This window comes from Bos indicus x Bos taurus, chromosome 14, assembly GCF_003369695.1.
Source record: "Bos indicus x Bos taurus breed Angus x Brahman F1 hybrid chromosome 14, Bos_hybrid_MaternalHap_v2.0, whole genome shotgun sequence".
Classification (NCBI taxonomy): Eukaryota; Metazoa; Chordata; class Mammalia; order Artiodactyla; family Bovidae; genus Bos; species Bos indicus x Bos taurus.
Window position 1 is genome coordinate 42,141,325 of NC_040089.1, and position 14,549 is coordinate 42,155,873.

Sequence of the window (14,549 nt, forward strand, 5' to 3'; positions counted from 1 at the left end):
GGAGGTCTGTTAGTTATCCTTTTCACCGACTTTACCCTTTTCCACAAATGTGCTCAGGTTCTCAAGTTCTCTTTCCTTCACTGCTTGCTTCCTAAAATAACAATCTACATTCCCTGTTTTCATGCTTCTCCTCATTTCTTATTCTCCTGCAGTTTGACTTCCAGCTCATTTTTTTTTTTTCATTACTAATGACATCTGACCTCTCGGTAATGGTCAAAGAAGCCCTGGACAGTGAAAATTAAAAAGTGATGTTGTTATAGATGTCTCAAGCTTCACCTAAAATGAAAATTAATGATTTTATAATTTTGATTGATATTAGCATGGTACAGTATAGCTATATAATACAAGTCTTCTTGAGGATAAAATCTACATATCCCAAGAAAAAGTCTGTTTTGTCCACCAGGTTCATATCTTCATATGTACGTGTCTTTTCTCTCTGACAATATTCTCTCCATGTTTCTCAGCTACATCCTCTGATCCTACGGTGTCCATTTCTTCATAGGGGTGATTGTTACTTGTAGGCACTAACCCGGGGCTCACGCATCCAGAGATGGGCACTGCGATGTTTTGGAGTTCTCTGTTTCATTATACCCTGGGATGACTGTCAGTGATATTACCAGTTCCTCCAACAGCAGTCACATACATGCAAAAACACTTAACATCTTTGTACCCAGTCCCATCCTAGTCCTCTGAATTAGACCTCCTGAACAAATATATCAATCCAAATGGTTAAATATAATGGATAGTTCATGTACATGTTATTAGCCAACCCTATGGAATTTAATCTTATTCACCATTGTGTGTGTGTGTGTTTTTTTTAAGATGTCTCATTTGCCTTCCTTTTTTTCCCCAGGAGTATTTAGTTTGTTATCTTTTGTCCTTTTCTCTTTGGCAACTCCACACTCTCCTTGATGAGTTCTTTTATTTTCTATGTCCCCACTACCTCCCTAGAATTCCATCTTTATTCCTCTTACCTAACCCCACTGGATGGACATGAGTTTAGGTGAACTCCGGGAATTGGTGATGGACAGGGAGGCCTGGCGTGCTGCAATTCATGGGGTCGCAGAGTCGGACACGACTGAGCGACTGAACTGAACTGAACTGAACCCCACTCTACACTCCTCTTCCACTCCAACATCATTAGTTACCATATTAGCCATGATGATTCCCATGTCCTCATCACTGGCCCAGAGGTCACTCCTAATTACCTGACTTATTGGATAGCTTAACATGGGTTTTCCAAAAGCATCTTAAAATTCAACATTACAACACTAACTCCAGGATATGACACCATTCCCTTACCTGACTTCCTGTGTTACAGATCCCATATAATAGTGCTACTGGTTTCCCATCAACCTTACATCAAAATTCTCAAAACATCTCTTAACTCTTCTTCCTCTAATTTTTTTTTCAGTCCATCCAATTTTAACTACCTCTTGAAACTGCCCACTTCCTTTTGTCTACACTTTAATGCTTTAAATCATTTCCTATCAAGTATGTCTAAGCAATGGCCTGCCTTGTCTGACACTCTTTCTAACCATCTTACAACCAGAAGTATCTTTCTAATAAAAAAGTCACACGGTTTCCCTCCTCTAATTTGACAAATCTTTCAATTTAGCCACCCAACACTTTTTTTGGTATAAGTACCATATTTTATCTTTATATAACTCCTTGGTCTATATTAGCTGTTTTTCCTATCCCTAAGATGTTCTTCATGCTTGTTAGCAAATTCTCATTGATCTTTCAGACTAGCCTAACTTCACCCTTTTTTAAGAGACTTTTGGACTTGCTTCCCCATTCCCAAGCCCTAGGAAACTTACTATTCTATGTATTTTGCTCCCCTAACACTTGGTCTGGAAACATATCTCACTAAACCACAGCTATTTGTTTTCATACGTATCTCTCAAACTAGAATATGAACTCCTTGAGGGCAGCAGCCCTCTTTTATTAATGTTTGTATCTTCATTGTCTATTAGATACTCAACAAATAATTAGAATAAATGTCTGCCCTCCTGAAGCTCACACTATAGTTGAGACACATTTCCACACAGATCTATGAGAGAAAAATTCAGTTCAGAGATAAAGTTAATGTTTGAAAATAGTAAAAGTTGCATAAAATTGCACTGCAGAAAATAAACATTTGATTTCTATCACCTAATCAGTGCAATAAACTTTTAAGATTTCATTCCCAAATTATGCTGCATACACACATACACACGGAGATTTGATATAACTTAGATAGATGAGCTGTTTAATATAGTACAATGTACAAATAAATGAGCAAGTCAAAGTGTGTCATTTAGCTAAGCAATTATCTTGGTAAAGGTATTTATTGGCATTCTGTAGTATGAATTTCCTTCAGTTTGTGGAATTGAGATTACCCAGAAAAGGAGGTTGTATCTTAGTCTCCAGACCTAGGCAACACATTAGCCAGAGAGGAAGATCTCTGGGGAGATGTTCGTGGGCTTTGAACAAGAGTGCATTGGAATTTCTAAGAATATGCTTTACAGAAGTGTACTCTAATATAGACTAATAGCCTAACAAAATAGGAGTTCTGATAAGAATATGATGAATTTTAATGGCAGAACTCCATAGAAAAAAGTGGGAAATAATATAAGAAACATGTTTGTGTATACTCAAGAAAAAAGCACATTGATACATACATATATTTATATATATGCATATGGGTACATGCTCAGTCACTCAACTGTGTATGACTCTTTGCAATTCCAGGGACTGTAGCCCACCAGGCTCCTCTGTCCATGGGATTTCCCAGCAAGAATACTCGAGTGTGTTGCCATTTCCTACTTCAAGGGATCTTCCCCACCCAGGGATGGAACCCACATATCTTGTACTGGCAGGTGGCTTCATTACAACTGAGCCACCTGGGAAGCCCATATATACACATATATATAACCTTAAGTTATTTTCCCCAAATATTGTATCATTTGAAAAAAAAACAGAAAAGTAGTAGTAATCAAATTAACACTGGAAACCTAAAAGGACTAAAGAAGTATCCTGTACTTTTTTGACTGTGAAACAAATAAAAATGGCCAAGGTAATGGTGTAGGTAATTTTTAACAGAACACATGTTTGCACTTTGGCTGCCATGATTCATTTTACACATTTCACTTGAGTAGGATGGTGTGACTATTATGACTGTCCCATTAAATTTCTAAGTTTTCTTTTACTCTGCATGCTCTTTGAAATCCATAAAACAATATATAACTGTGAATTTTAAGAGCATAAAAGCTATGTAAAAATAGCTATAGCTAGGGAGTGACAACTTAAACAGAACCTGCCTTCCCAGATGGCCCTAAATAAAATGCAGTAAGTCGTCAAATTTATTTAGGAAATATTTATTGAGCTTTTAGTAAGTTTAAGTCTCTGCATTTGATGCTGTAAGGAGTGAAAATTTTTAAAGACTTTTAAGAAATTTTTAAAATCTTGATCAGTGAAACTGAATATACAATGGTGACCATGTTTTTTTCTATCAGCATTCCCAGACTTCCCCATCATGACTCCATTCCTCATTGGAAGAATTTTCCTTCTGTTTCCACTGTCTAATGAGAAGCTGCTTTTTGCTCAGCTGACTCTCAGGCCTTTGTAACAAAAGTGGGAGAATAGACCTAGACACAGGTTAAAGTGATGATAAGAGGAAAAAGAAAATTTATGAAGAATCCATACCATAATTGTTCTTTATTGAGTTAACGATTGAAGCAGACCAAAGAAAAGAACAAACAACTAAGTTATCCAGCTAACATGTTTAAGTCAATTTGTATAATAAAAAGCTAAGAAATAGAGAATTAGAAAAAGCTGTGAAACTAGGTTTCTAGAAGTTTGGGGGGTTTGACAAGAGGCTTCAGTGAAGAGAAAAAGAGAGTTGTATCAGTGTAATGTGGACAAAAGACAGAAAAAAAGCAATTTTATAGGCTATTAGCTATAATAGCAATTAATTAGCTATCCTTTACTATTTTCAAAGAGATAAATGTAAATATTGGGAATACCTTTTAATCATTTCTGTGTTTCAGATGAGACTTCTTTTGAATGTGCCTCCACACAAAGAGAGGGCCACATGATACCCTAAGTTTTATTGACATGTACTCATTTAATTGTAATGGTAAGACAAGTACATATATATTTGTAATAAATATCTAAGTATAATGAGCAAATAGTAGATGAACATGGAACATCCCATATAGATTCTTAGGGAGAAATGTCACTCAACAGGAAAGATCAAGTGAAGCACTGGAATGATTTTTTAAAATATATCTATGTATTGAAGAGAGAGAGATTAGACCTTTTACATAGGAAACAAAATGACAGAAACAGAGGTCCATAGGTAAAAAAATATGCCATCATATGTATTTTTAAAAACTATCCAAATTAGCTAGAGCATACTCTGAGGAGACATATTTAGACAGATGCAGGAGTAGAAATCTGAGACCCCCAGAAAGGAAACCGGGGAAACCCAGGAGCTGATGAAAGTCACAGAGAACTCAGACCAGCTCCAAGAAATCGCTCATAGGGAAGAGTGTGGGCATCAGCATGTGTCCCCGGCACAAAGACCCCAAGATACAGCTGGGGTCCATGCCGAAGTGCCTACCATAGAAACAGAAGAATTCTGAAAGTTAGAGTTAAGTTTTTACAGGCAGGCTTAGAGTTTCAAGATAAAAACAGACACAAGGACTTACATCAAGGTTAAGAATCCAACAGCTGAAAGAAACAGACGTCAGAGGAAAAATGAGAAGCAGGAGAGATGCGTGCAACCAGGCATAGACAGGATCCCGCCCAGGAAAGCAGCTGCCACTGTCCTTTATCCATGTTTCTGCTCGTGCCCTGAAGTACCCTTCAGTTTTATAGACTCCATACCTCTCAGCTGACAACATGTGGTGCAAGTACAAGGGAGAAATGTCTTTTAGCATCATGTATGGGGGAAGAAGACTCGATCTTCTCTCAGGGCAATAATAACTATCATGTTCTGAACATGCACTGCATGTTTGATTACATGAACCCCATTTCTCATGACCTCTTTGAAGTGAGTAATCTCTCTCCTACGAATGACCAGCGTAAGGCTCAGAGAAGTCAGGTGGCTTGTCCAAGATCACGTAGCATTTGTGTTGTAAAGCCAAGACTGAAATCTATGTCCATCTTCTCTGACATTTCCCATGCTTTTCCAACTCTACAAGTGCTGTCTAGTAGAAAAATAATGCAAGCCAAAATGCAATTTTTTTACATTTTCTAGTAGCCAAATTAAAATGAAAAGAAAGCAGTAAAATGACCCAATATATCAATATTTTTAAAATGTCCATTAATATCTAGTCAATATAAAAATCAGTGATACATTCTTTTTTTGCTTTGTTTTGGTGCCAATTCTTCAAAATCCAGTGTCTGCTTTACACACATATCTCAAATCAGGCTAGCTACATTTCAAGTGGTCTGACTTCCATATTGTCACATCACAAATCATATACTCTATTTTCCTTTTCAAGGATTAAAAAGAGAAAGGGTTCACTTTGGGGACACAGGGGTATATAGCTATATGTATATATAGGGGTATGCTAAGTTGCTTCAGTCGTGTCTGACTCTTTGACACCCTGTGGACTTTAGCCAGCCAGGTTCCTCTGTCTATGGGATTCTCCAGGCAAGAATACTGGAGTGGATTGCCATTTCCTTCTCCAATATAGGTGTATATACATATAAAGGGCTTCCCTGATGGCTCAGCTGGTAAAGAATCTACCTGCAACGTGGGAGACCGTGATTCAGTCCCTGGGTTGGGAAGATCCCCTGGAGAAGGGAACGGCTACCCACTTCAGTGTTCTGGCCTGGAGACCTCCATGGACAGAGGAGCCTGGCAGGCTCCAGTTCACAGGGTTGCAAGAGTTAGATATGACTTGGTGACTAAACCAACAGCATATATATATGAAGATGATCCACCTATTTTCTCACCTGAGCTTCACCTTTCACCACCCTAATCATCAACAGATCAAATGGAAATTCTGTGAAGCCTGTAACACTAATTTCAATTTCCTCCTGAACAGGTTTTAATAGAAGTCCCAGGCTTACAGGGCTTCCCTCATAGCTAAGTTGGTAAAGAATCTGCCTGCAATGCAGGAGATGTGGGTTCGATCCAGGGAAGATCCCCTGGAGAAGGAATTGGCAACCCACTCCAGTATTCTTGCCTGGAGAATCCCATGGACAGAGGAGTCTGGAGGGCTACAGTCTATGGGGTCACATGATTTAATGACTAAACCACCACCACCCAGGCTTACACCCTTTTCCTCGGTACTTAATTCCCCAGACTTTTGCTCCAGCCCTTCTCATTACCAAACACAGTCTCTGGCCCAATAAATTCAATTCCTTGGAAACTGCATTTGTTTTTCCTAGTCATTGCTCTTCTTGCAGATTCAAGAGATGTAAAATACATTTCTAAGAAAATCCAAAATTTGTGTCCTCCACAGGTGTTCCTTCATTGGCTTAATCAAGGAAAACACATTAATTAAGACATTTCCTAACTCCAGCCAACCTGAGCAAAGAAAGCAAACTGCATCCCTGAGGCCCATGCTACAGTGAATTCTGAGTAAACAACTTCTCAGTGTGTTAAACACCCAACAGTATTCTGCCTGCCACTTGTTGGAATCACAATTGCTTCACAGTGTTGGGTTTTTTTTCTCCCTGTTCTCAGAACAGTGCCTTGTTGTACTTCCAGCCCATACAAGAATATTTTGAATGAGTCTGACTTTGCAAAGACAGCACTTGCAGCTGAAAATAGGAAAACATGACCATCTGTTCCCCGCTTCATATTCAATCTGACAATATCCTAATACAACTGTCTTCCTCTTTGACTCCATCCTACTCGGCAACCTGCCTCATTCCACCAGTTTCTCACTTAAGCTTCTTCACTTACATTGTGTCTCTCCACATTCCTCTCCTCCCACTCACCTATCACTACTTTCCTCTGTTTTATCACTTCATGATTCTTATAATCCTCAAGAATACCAAGTTAATTGCTTGCCATTTTCCATTCTTCCAACTCCAGATACTTCTTTCCCTCAATCCCTCTGTCTAGCACTTTCTGCACTCCTCAGCTACTACCTAACTTTTTATGGGAGAAACAAAAAAAAAAAAAAAAAAAGGAAAAGAGCTCCAAACCTAAGCTTCTAGGATCAACCTGAAGTTTGCCGGAAGTATGGAAATAAGCCCTACGTTTTGGGGAGGGACAGGGGCTTTCCAGGTGGCTCTAGTGGTAATAGAACCTGCCTGCTAATGTAGGAGGCATAAGATACGCGGGTTCGATCCCGGGGTGGGGAAGATCCCCTGGAGGAGGGTGTGGCAACCCACTCCAGCATTCTTGCCTGGAGAATCCCATGGACAGAGGAGCCTGGCAGTCCACAGTGTCTCAAAGAGTCAGACAGGACTGAAGGGACTTAGCACACACGCACCAACGCAAGCCCTGGGGAGGAACAGGGGCATAATGGAAAGTGGAGAGGAAGAACGCATAAATGACACCGGTGGCAAGAGTAATTTTCACCTCTGTGCGTAGTCACTCAGTTGTGTCTGACTCTTTGTGACCCCATGGACTTCTTTGTACATGGGGATTCTCCAGGCAAGAATACTGGATGGAGTGGGTTCCCATGCCCTCCTCCGGGGGATCTACCCAACCCAGGGATCGAAACTGGTCTCCTGCATTACAGGCAGATTCTTCACTGTCTAAGCCACCTGGAAAGCCCCAATTTTTACCTCTATCACTACAGATTTCCAATGACTCATTTACCAACTATGGGAGAGATGATAGTAGAGGATACCAACTTCCATCACCACCAGAAATCAGAAATTTCACAAGTTGCCCAACTATCAGAGAGATACCTTGATTTTTTTCATCTATCCATTCAGTTGGACTCCAAATGACTGATAATTCTAGGAAACAGTTGGCAAATATACTTAGGAGAGATTGATTTTCATATCATGTACCCAGAACTTAGGCTTCTTCTTATTGACAAAATGTATAATTTTGCCCAATTTAATTATCTACTCTGAGTACCAGTTTTTTGTCAGCAAAAGGAAGTGATATAGCATCTCTTAAGGATGTCGAATAATAATAGATAATGGGAAAGTTGAAAGATTAGTTAATACACTTAAAGTTCTGAAAACAATGCCTTCAATTCAATATAAATATTAGCTATTAACATTGTTGTGTTGTTTTATGAAATATGTATTTATAGTCTAAGATAACTCAGAGAGAATAGTCTAACAGCTTACACTTCTTTACAAGCAGTCCTACTCAATGGCACAGAGGTTTTACTTATTTACTATTTGAACAAGTATGAATAAGTTCCTTCTACACATCAGATTCTTTCAGGATGCTAACTATACAATGGTTCAACCATAGGGATAATCTCCAACCATATGAAGCTTGAAGTGAAGTGAAGTTGCTCAGTCGTGTCCGACTCTTTGTGACCCCATGGACTGCAGCCCGCCAGGCTCCTCCGTCCATGGGATTTTCCAGGCAAGAGTACTGGAGTGGGTTGCCATTTCCTAGCAAATGAAATACTTAGAATATGTACTCTAATGCAGGAAAGTCAAATTTTGAGAAGCAAAATTTGAATTGGGAGGAAAGAGAAAAAGAGGGAGGAAAATCACTTCAGGACTGCCTTAGGGTCAGTTTAAGTTCAGCTCTAACTTTTTCTTATAACTGATACATTTGAAGTTTCACAGTGTCATAGATAGGGGACATTCATACTCATAATGCAATAAAGCACAAAGCCCTCAGGGAATGGCCTTGGGAGGACAGGGGGAATCACTGGACAGGCTCAGTCATTTGATGATGTTAATTTCTTATTGGCACCTCTGAAAGATGTTTTATTCTTTGCCTTCTAATTTAAGTACAGACAAAATTCCTTTCTCTTTGTTTCCCTTAGTAAAGCTGAGGCCAGGCAAAGAGTCTGATAAACACCAAGGAAATCAAAAAGAGGAAAAACAGAGAGAGTATAGATTAATTGGCTTATTAAAGGAAGGTTTCTTCTTTTCAGTCTGGTTAACTTCAATCCTAGATCTCCAGGTCTACCCATTACTCATGAGACCCTCTGAAGCAGAGGTGACCAACCTCCGGCACTGGTCTGTGACCTGTTATGAACCTGACAGCAGAAGGCAAGTGACGGGCAAGTGAGGGAAGCGTCCTTGCTGTCTATAGTTGCTCCCCATCACTCTCCCATCACCCCCAGATGGGACCATCTAGTTGCAGGAAAGCAAGCTTAGGGCTCCTACTGATTCTGCATTATGTGAGTTGTATAATTATTTCATTATATTTTACAAGATAATAATGATAGGAATAAAATGATCAATAAACATAACGCACTTGAGTCACCCTAAAACCATTCCCCTCACCCCGGTCTGTGGAAAAATCATCTTCTGTGAGACCAGTCCTGGTGCCAAAAACATTGGGGACCACCGACCTAAAGATAGATGAGACACTACCCCAAAAATTCTCCCTTGGAGACTCTTCTTCCTCTAGTCAGATATGTCATGAAAGCTATCTTTAATACATACCTATTTCCAGCATACAGTATTTTCTGCATGATTAATACTCAACGTTTTATTCATACATACCAAAGAAGTATTTTTCATTGATTTAAAAACAAAATAGGCCTGAAGCCCTCAAAATCACAGCTAGCATATATAGGGATTATGAAGCTATTTACTAAACCAGAAGAGCTGACTTTTAAAATGTTATCACTGTTAATAATTTTTAAATAAAACGAATTCTCCTCTTTATCCTAAGTAAACTCTATATAATAGACATTTTGATTAGTCAAATATTTTCCATAATTGTCCTTGAATAAATATTTTTGTTAAATAAAGCATGTTCCTCAGATAGGAAAATCAAGTTATTTAACAATAATTAAATCATCACTCATAAATCTCAAGTGTAAAATAAAACAACTATATTTTTATTTCTGTCTATATCATATTTCTGTAAATATCGATAAATGATAAGTAATAGATTTCTGCCTCCTGGTGGCCATTTGCGGTTCTAAAAGAAAAAATAGCCTGTGTTTCTTAAAACACAACAAAGAGATTTTGTTTTAGAATTTTGCTTAAAAGGCTACTCATTCTGGAAAGCAATGGTAGGTCAGCTTGGTACCAAGAAGGGAAAAAGTCAGCAGTGGCAGCCAAGGACATGAGTGCCTTCCCAGGGCACCGTGAAACACAGTTCCCCCTTTTCACTCCATTGGCTTGTAGGTTATAAACATATGCACATAAACTCAAGTCCTCAGGAAACCAGTTTTGATCAAACAGAAATGTTTACCAGGTAATTCTAATACATTTATCACAAATATCTTCCCTTAAGCCTCACAGCCCTGTTACAGTATGGTTTGCCTTTGGCCAAATGGAATAATCTTTATGGAGTATTCTTTATATGTATTTTCCTGCAGTAAGGTCTCTTTTGTCAATCAGATATGGCCACAGAAAGGTATGCTTCTTTGTTTGGTTAAGTTGCTTCACTTGGCAATAAAATAAAACCTTTGGGAAATATCAAACATGCCTTGACAGGAACATAGCATTGCTTACTAAAATTATATGTAAGAAATGCAGGAGGTTGGTCAAAATAAAAATTTACTGAGGTGATTTAAAACCAGGATTTATCAAAAGCTGAGTCAAATTTTGAAGTGTTTCCTCAGTAGAAATAATAGTGAAATATGTTGCATGTCATGTCACTAACATTTAACTAATAAATAATTAACTTAAATATTTATAAGCTTATGATACAAAATGTTTTTTGACTAGAAGGAACATGTTTCAATTGACAATCTTTGCAGCTAAAATTAATCTGTAAAATTCTGTAACTTTGAAATTGTTATATAAATTAACTCAAGACTAATTAGACTCCTTGGAGAAGGCAATGGTATCCCATTCCAGTAGTCTTGCCTAGAAAATCCCATGGATGGAGGAGCCTGGTGGGCTGCAGCCCATGGGGTCGCTAAGAGTTGGCATGACTGAGCGACTTCACTTTCACTTTTCTCTTTCATGCATTGGAGAAGGAAATGGCAACCCACTCCAGTGTTCTTGCCTGGAGAATCCCAGGGATGGGGGAGCCTGGTGGGCTGCCGTCTATGGGGTCGCACAGAGTCGGACACGACTGAAGCGACTTAGCAGCAGTAGCAGCAATTAGACTCCTAAATCATGTTTTTTTTTTTTTTTGCAATATGAGGGTTTAGTTGGTAAAGAAAATATTTATAATTTATTCTATATATCTCACAGTATTCCTTTGATTAGTGCTGGTCTGCAAAAGGGAAAGAATCGAATGCATATCATTTTAAGCATAAGTAATAAACATAATAAGTTAACTGAATCCAAATTACTAAACTTACTTGTATGTAAAATATTTTGTTAAACACTAGTGAAATTTGTTTGTCTTTTAAACTACTGTTTTAAAAGACTGGACTGTAACCTACCATGCTTCTCCGTCCATGGGATTTTCCAGGCAAGACTACTGGAGTGGGTTGCCATTTCATCCTCCAAGGGATCTTCCTGACCCAGGGATCGAACCTGGGTCTCCCACATTGTAGGCAGACGCTTTACCATCTGAGCCACCAGGGAAGTCTGTATGTAAAATATTTTGTTAAACACTAGTGAAATTTGTTTGTCTTTTAAACTATTGTTTTGAAATATAAAAGGATTGCATTTCCATTGAAGAACGTCCTCTTATACAGTTAAAGAAACAATGAATTCATGAGAAGAAATAATACACTTGACATATAAGGACAACTTTCATTTATCATGACAGCTCTTTAGTATACTTTAATATACATTTTAATTTTAGAGTCTGGGAGTATAGATGAGGGAGTTGGTGATGGACAGGGAGGCTTGGCGTGCTGCAGTCCATGGGGTTGCAAAGAGTTGGACATGACTGAGCGACTGAACTGAACTCACATTTTAATTTTAAAAATGTTAATAGAAATATTTAAACATATATCAAGTAAGAAGTAGTATGATGAACTCCTATCTAGTCATTATCCAGCTTCAACATTATCAGTTCTTGGGGAATCTAGTCTCATCTACATTCCCAGACTCTAAAACCCAATGGGATTACTTTGAGGAAGATTCAGACATCATATTGTCTTCATTTTAAATACTTCATTTTAATACTTTCATTTTAATAAATTTTAAATACTTCACTTAATACTTCATTTTAAATACTTCAGTTTGCATTTCTAACAAAAAATTGTTTTATATATTATTACTGTAGCATTATTACAACTAAAGAAAAAGAATAATGTCTTATTATCAAATTGTCACTACTCCACTTTTTTTTTTTTTAAATGGTTGGGAGATATTTATTTTCTTTAAACAAGGTCATAAATAACAAAGAAACAAAGAAGTTCCCAGACTTCAGACCCTGAAGCAGGATGGGGATAGGAAGTTGTGGGGTCAAAAGGTGGAGGGGGCTTCGCATCACCTAAGACAGTCACAGAGAAGATGGGCTGCAGGAGACTGCCCCTTCCTTGGAAATGGCGTGCCTGGGCAGCAGGGAGGCTGAAGTGCTGTGATGAGGCAGCTGGAAGAGGGCAAATGTTGAGGATGCTGGACTGGACTGTTTCTATGAAGGATGACATGGAAACCACAAACGACTAAGATAAGCTGTGGGTCTAGAAAAGGCAAGCGGGCACTCTGCATACCTCCAGGGACCAACTATGAAAATGGTTAAATCTGCTTCTTAAAAAGAACTCCACGGGCCTTAGCCTGTGGCTTTATATGTGGGCTGTAGTCAACCTGGGTTGCTTTATGGCAGGTGAGGGCTCAAGAGGCCCCTGGAGCAGCCTGGTCTCAGCCCAGGGCAGGTGCCCAGACATGTGGGAGTGGGACGTGGGCCCTCCCCAGATGGGAGGCCACGTGCTTGGACTGGCTGAGCCTGATTTTCAGGCTAGTTTCTTGTGATGCTATCCACCACCCCTCCCTCTACCTAAGGATGAGATCCTGACCTCTCTGGGTCTTCCAAGCCTAGAAGAATAAGAAGGGGATAAAAAGGTATCTGACTGGTGTTTTATTTAAAAGGGAAAAATAAAGACCATCTTGCACATGGTCTAGCCCATGAGGCAGGGCAGGACCATGGCAAGAACAATCTCAAGCAATGGAGGTCCCTGTACCTGGGGAAACATGGGGAGTCATAAAATGACTCTATTGTTAGTTTGAATCTGAATTCATAAAAGGTCCATATATTATAATTTTGAGAAGTCTCTTAAAGTTCCTTTTTAATTATTTAGAATAGCTTTAAATTTGTAGATTGAGCTGACAGTACAGAGAGTCCCTGTCCAAAACCGGCACAGTTTCAAACCCTATTACTAACATCTTACACTATTTCGATTGTTGTTGTTCAGTCACTCAGTCATGTCTGACTGTTTGAGACCCCATGGATTGCAGCATGCCAGGCTTCCCTGTCCTTCACCACCTCGCAGAGCTTGTTCAAACTCATGTCCATTGAGTCAGTGATGCCATCCAACAATCTCATCTTCTGTCGGATCTTACACTATTATGATACATTTGTTCAAATTAACAAATATTGATACATTATTAAGGACTACAGTTTATATATTTATTCAGATTTCCTGGTTTTTACCTAATGTCATTTCTCTATTCTGGGATTTTATTCAGGATATCACATTATGTATACACATTGTCAGATCTCCTGAGGCACTTCTAGATTTTTTTAGACTTATCCTTCTTTTAAATGATTTAATTTTAATGAGTACTGGTCAGGTATTTTGTAAAATATCCCTTAGTTGAAATTTGTCTCTGACGTTTTTCTCGGGGTTAGACTCAGGTTCTGGGTTTTGAGAGAGAAGATCATAAAGGTGAAGTGCCATTTTCATCACATCGTATCAACATATGCCACATATTTGATGTCATGTTGATGTCGACTTTGATTTCCAGGCAGAAGTTCTGTCAGGTTTCTTCTTTGAAAAGTTATTCTTATTCTTTCCCATCTCTATGCTGTACCCTTTAGAAAGAAGATGTGTGATATTTAGAAAGAAGATGTGTGATCATCATGTACAAGCCCACGCGAAGGAGTGGCGAGTGATATATCCACTCCTTTAAGGGCTGGAGTGTCTATAATTCACTTGGGATTCTGCATGGAAATTTGTCTCTTTTCCCTCATGCATTTATTTATTCCATATTCATGGGTCATATATATTTATCTTATATTTTGGGTTATATTCTAAATAATTTGATATGTAATTCACGCATGTATGGGTGCTCAGATGTGTCCAATGCTCTGCGACTATGGACTGTATAACATAGATTGTAGTCTGCCAGGTTCCTCTGTCCATGGGTTTATCCAGGCAAGAATACTGAAGTGAGTTGCCATTTCCTCCTCCTGGGGGTCTTCCTGACCCAGGGATCAAACCAGGGTCTCCTGCATTGGCATGTGGATTCTTTACCTTTGAGCCACCTGGGAAGCCAGTTTCCAGCTTTGGTCACCATGGATTCTCTCTATTGTCTCCTGTGCCTCTTTGACTTAATTTCTCAATGTGGAGTTTTTTTGAGGTCTT